The sequence below is a fragment of the Rhincodon typus genome, chromosome 27 (assembly GCF_021869965.1).
Source record: "Rhincodon typus isolate 14 chromosome 27, sRhiTyp1.1, whole genome shotgun sequence".
Classification (NCBI taxonomy): domain Eukaryota; kingdom Metazoa; phylum Chordata; class Chondrichthyes; order Orectolobiformes; family Rhincodontidae; genus Rhincodon; species Rhincodon typus.
In genome coordinates, this window is record NC_063358.1 from 10,993,151 (window position 1) to 10,999,478 (window position 6,328).

Sequence of the window (6,328 nt, forward strand, 5' to 3'; positions counted from 1 at the left end):
GCTGCTTGGCCTGCTGTGTTCATCCAGCCCTGCACCTTGTTGTCTCGGATTCTCCAGCATCTGCAGTTCCTACTATCTCTCAATACGAGACAGTCAGCATAGCTTTGTCAAGGGTAGGTCATGTCTGACATATTTAAATTGAGTTCTCTAAAAAGGAGACACAGGCAATGGATGAGAGTAGTGCTGTGGATGATGTCTATTTGGACTTTCAGAAAGCATTTGATATGATGACACATGGCAGGTTGGGGTTAGCAAATTAGACATGTTTGGGATTGATAGGTCCTTGGCAGCATGGATTAGAAGTTTGCTAAAAGATTGGAAACAGAGGGTAAGTATAGATGGGCATTTTTCAGATTGGAGACAAGTTGAGAATGGTGTTCCCCAAAGGGTCACTGATCGGACCCTTGCTTTTTTCTGATTTAGATAAATAATTTGAAGATGGGTGTTGAGGGCAAAATCTCTAAATTTGCAGATGATACTAAACTAGGGAAAGTAGTGAATTGTGGGGATGATGCTGAGCAACTTCAGAGGGACATTGACAAGTTGGCCAAATGGGCAGACACCTGGTAAATGAATTTCAATGCATTTTGATAGAAGAAAACTGGACAGAAAATACAATTCAATGGTACAATTTCGAGGGAAATACAGGAGCAGAGGGACCTCAAGGTTCAAGTCTTAATTGATTTGATTCATAGTAGTTGCTTGTGCTTAGCTACAGTGAAAAGCTTTGTTTTACAAGCAGTACAGGGAGATCATAGCAAACAAGGACATACAGGCTGCTTAGACAAAGCTAGGCATACAAGGTCATTGCTGCACAGGAGGTACGCAAAGCAAGATCATCCTTAGCAAGCTCTGCTTTATTTTAAGTTGGAGAGGTCCATTCATCAGTCTAATAACAGCTGGAAAGAATCTGTTCTTGAACCTGTTGGTGCCTGTGTTCAAGCTTCTGTATCTTCTGACTGACGGAAGAGATTGTAGGAGAGCATTAGCGGGTTGGGAGGGGCCTTTGATGATGTTGGCAGCCTTTCCCCAGCAATGAGATGTGTAAATGGAGTCTGTGGATGGGAAGTTGATTTCTGTGATGGCTGTGCACACAACTTTCTGTAGTTTCTTATAGTCCTGGGCAGAGCAGTTGCCATACCAGGCCGTTATGCACCTGGACAGTATGCTTTCAATGGTGCATCTGTAGAAGTTGGTGAGGGCCTTATGGACATGCCAAATTTCCTAAGCCACTTGAGGAAGAAGAGGCGTTGTTGTGCTTTCTTGACAGTTGCACCAATGTGTGAGGTCCAGGACAGATTGTCAGTTATTGTCACTTCTAGGAACTTGATGCTCTTGACTCTCTCTACCTCAGTTCCATTTATGTGGTAGGGTGTGTTCTCCTCCTTTCTTCCTGAAGTCAATGGTCAGTTCTTTTGTTTTGCTGACATTGAGAGAGGATTGTTATCATTATGCCACGACACCAAGCACTCTTTCTCCTCCCTGTATTCTGACTCATCATTGTTCGATATCCGTCCTACCACAGTGGTGTCATCAGTAAACTTGTAGATGGCATTCGTACGGAATTTGTCTACAATCTGTACAGGGAGTACAGTAGGGGACTGAGTGCATCCTTGTAGTGCACCAGTGTTGAGGATTATGGTGGAGGAGACGCTGTTGTCTATCTTCACTGATTGTGGTCTGTGGATCAGAAAGCTGAGGATCCAGTTTCAGAAGGAGGATCCGAGATCTAGGTCTCGGAGTTTTGAGATTAGTCTGATAGGGATTATGGTGCTGAAGGCAGAGCTGTAGTTGATGAGTAGGAGCCTGACGTAGGTGTATTTGTATTCAGATGTTCCGCGGATGAGTGTAGGGCTGGGGAAATGACGTCCGCTGCGGAGCTGTTATGTCCATAGACAAATTGCAGGGGAAGGAGGCAGGCTGGGAGGCTGGAGTTAATGCAGGCCATGATCAGCCTCTCAAAGCACTTCATAATTGTCTGAGGTGGCCAGGCAATTTGAAACAGTTGTTAAGAAGTCTTATAGAATCCTTGGGTTTATAAATAGAGGCACAGAGTATATAAACAAGGAAGTGATTCTACACCTCTACAAATCATTGGTCAGACCACATTTGGAGTGTTGTGTTCAGTTCCTTATTAAAGGAAGGATATTAAAGCCCTGGAGAGAGAGCAAAGGAGATTTATGAGAATGATACCAGGAATGAGGGATTTTAGGTGCAAAGAAATATTAGAGAAATTGACCTTATTCTTCTTGGCGAAACGAAATTTAAGAGGTGACTTTACTGAGGCATTCAAAATTATGAACAGTTGACACGGTAAGTAAGGATATTCTGTTTCCACTAGTTGGTATATCTGTAACTAGGGGTCGCAATTTCAAGACTGTCAGCAAGAGAGCTAAGAGTGAGATTAGGAGAAATGTCTTCACTGAGAGAGTTGTTAGGATTTGGAATGTGCTGCCTAGGTAAGTTGTGGAGGTGGATTCAATTGGAAGTTTCAAAAGAGAGCTAGATATATACTAGAAAGTGATTAATTTAGAGGGCTACAGAAATAGGGCTGGAGAACGGGACTAGCTGATAGCTCTTTTGGGAGCCAGTAGAGATGCGATTGGTTGAATAGCCTGCTTCCATCTTGTAAAATTTTATGATTTGCTGACTCTATAATTATGAATCTCATTTTGGTTCCTGGATGTTGACTGAAGGAATGTATACCTACTACATTTTCTTCTTTCTTCCCCTAGCTTTCCAGTTTAACAATGACTATTGACCTCAGAATCTTGATTATTGGATGAACAACAATTAATCTGTGTCTTCATTCCCAGTTCAACCAGAAACTGGAATGTTTCAGCATCTTCAGGAAATGAGGAAGGAAATTGAATCCCACCCCCATTGCCATAATTAGAAAGTTTGCAATTCAGTTGTGATCAAGACTAGTACCTTAGGTAAATAATTGTAGAGTACATCTATTCATAATTAAGTTGCTTAATTGTAGTTTGCATGCATTTAGTGCAACTTTTTTTACAACTGAATCAAAAAATGATAATTGAAAATGCATTGTATAACATAGCAAATTAAAAACTAAACCGATAAGTGAAATATGTTCCTTGTTCAAGTACGAAACCTGTATTATTATCTGAAGTGAATCCATCTAAAATTGCTGCTGATCAGTTTAAGAGTGTTTGCAAGTGTACTGATTTGTTCTTTTTCTTCAACTGTATAAAGCACCATCTAATGGTCAGGCAGGAAATGACTGAACATCAAGCATGCTTTGGAATTAGACCTCAGAGTGACGTTATAGCACTGGCTTTCAGGTATTACATAATATTTGTGTTCCAGAATGATCTTCTTCATAACACTGCATACAGTTAGTCTGAAGTCTCAAGTGTAGTTTGGATGTATAATGTAATTGTTAATCTTTAGACTATTGCTTGTTCACACTTTATGGGAATCTAAATAGTTATAGTGTGGTTACACTGCAGTAAATATGCATATACAATGTTCTGCAATAGTTAAAGAAACAAGGGAAATGTCAAGCTTGTTTTTGATATTGGTTGAGAGAGGAATGCTGGTTAGGTTCCTGTGAAAACTCTCTGCTTTTTTTTGGATCATGCCACGATCCTTTTTCTGCATTCAACTTGACAGAGACACAGAGCCTTAGAGTTTAACATCTTATCTATTAGGCATTAAAGGCACTCTCCAATTCGGCATAAGTTAGGGAGAACCATCATCTCCAAGTCAAACATTATCCTCAGGTCAATGTATATCACCATTGCTGGGTCAATAATCAAGTGTTCCCTATCTGACACCAGTGTACCATGACCATCACAACATGAGCCAGAGAGGTTGGCTTATCACAGAGCAACTAGGATTTTTTTTATTATTCATTCACGGGATGAGGTTGTCGCTGCATTTATCGCCCATCCCTAATTGGCCAGAGGGCAGTTTAGAATCAACCACTTACTTGCGAGACTGGAGTCATATGTAGGCTAGACCAGGTAAGGATGGCAGTAATGAGCCAGATGGGTTTTTGCTGACAATTAGTAATGGTCATTTATTAGACTCTTCATTCCAGACTTTTCTCTTATTGAATTCAAATTCCACTGTCTGCTGTGGTAGGATTCAAACCTGGGTCCCTGGCACATTCCCTGGGTCTCTGGATTAACAGTGCAGTGACAATATCACTAGGCTGTCACCAATCCCTTGTCAAGGAGAAGTCCAGTGGAAAATGGACATTAAAACATTGTAGCCAGCATTTTAGAACCAAGTCTTAAATCATGTCAATGAGAGGTTCATTACTTGGTCTGTAGAAAATCGTGACAACTCTAGACCAGAGGCAGGGAGGGAAGTCATAGGCCCTATGGTTGCTCCTGGTCTGGGACCCAGTCCCTGAACCAAGAAACAAAGTCCTATCTCAGACCCTCAGACTCCCACACTGACCTAAGCCCAGCACCCCACTCTGATTAGCCCAACACCCCCACACTGACCCAAGCACAGCGACCTGTGATCCCATACTAACTTAAGCTCGGTGAACACACACTGACCCGAGCCCGCCAGCCGCAACCCATTCTGAGCTCAGTTGTCTTAGCCCTAAGCCAGGCACAATTGGCCCTCTACTGCCCTGGACCCCCATTAATGGATCCTTTTTGTACCCCTTGTCCCAGGCTTTGCTCTAGACATACCTGTGGGGGAAGGGGTAGTGGGGGCAAACCAGTTTAATGTTTCCAGTCAATAACTTTTCATCAGTTTTTTTTATGAAAATGTTTTCTGATGCTCAGGAGGCTCCCCAGCATTCTGGATCTTAATTGCTGAATAGAATAGGTTGGTCTTACATGTGTTGTGGTTAAATAGCAGCCACAATCAAGACACACATGGAAAAATGGCCAATTTGATGAGTTATAGGCTGGGGTGACCAGCAATCTTGGAATCATAAATCCCCAAGAGAATCAGTGTCTTTAGGGCACAAGGAAAATGACTTTCAATCTGAATCATATCTGACTTCTTTACATATTTTCACTTTCCACTTGTTCTCACAATGTGCAAAACTGTAAATAATTTATCTCCAAGAGAAGGTCACAGTGTCTTAAATTCCATTGGGTCTGCGTTATTGATAAGATTCTTTGGATTGTTTCTGGGATTGATCAAGTTTCAGGAACTCACTGATTAGCAGCATTTCCTTTCCAAGGTCAGAGATTTTTGGAAACCGGGGTATGCAACCTTCCACAGAGGGACTTAAGAAAGGATCCCAGGAATCCAGCATGATTCTTAGATGTGCTAAGAGTTGTTTGCAACTGTGAGCTACCAGCAACATCTCCAGTTCTGTTCTCCATGTCATTCCATGCTGCCTGATGATTTGGAATTGTTGTTTCTTTGCTGCAGTCTGACATTGATCAATATTATCTGGTATTGTGAACCCGTCTTTTCAAATTCCACAGGTGAATTGACAATGTTTGTAAGTCATCCTCAAAAAAGTGAGTTTTGAAAATCGCTTCCCAACTGCACAGGAGTGGGGTGGTTGCCCGGGAATGGGTTAACACTGGCAAGACATTTGAGAGGCTCTGGCTTCACGTGGTGTGATTTAATTCTGTTTGGACTGATGAAATGTGTTGCAGTGACAGTGGATAAATGTAGCACCATCAGCTGGAGTCTAGCCTGACTCCTCTCAGTTCTGGCAGCAGATAAGGGTAGATGTCTGGTCTGGGCTTATAGAGTCACAAAGCATACATGAGGACCTTCAGCCCATCAAGTCTACACAACCTATTTCCATTAATCCCACTTTCCAGCACTTGGCCCATAACTTTGAATGATATGACATTTCAAGTGATTATCCACATACATTTTAAAGGTTGTAAGGTTTCCTGCCTCTACTATCCTCCCAGGCCATGCATTGCAGATTCCCATTACTCTGGGTAAAAACATTTTTCCTCAAATCCCCTCTAAACCTCCCTGGCTTTTCCTTAACATAATGCCCTTCGTTGTTGACCCTTCAACTAATGGCAACAATTGCTTCCCATCCATGCTGTCTATGCGCAGGATAAACGTATATCCCTGCCAGTCCTTCCTACAGTGTGGCAGCCAGAACTTCAGTACTTCAGCCGTCGCCGAACCAAAACATTGTACAGCTCCAACGTACCCTCCTGCTGTTATAATCTATGCCATGACTAATTAAGGCAACAGTCCTGGATGCCTTCTTAACAACCCTATTAACATGTTATGTCGCCTTCAGGGATCTGTGGACAAGCACTCCCAAGGTCCTTCTGTTCCTCTGAGCTTCTTAACATACTGCCATTCACTGAGTACTCCCCTTTCCTGTTACTTCTTCCAAAGTGCATTGCCT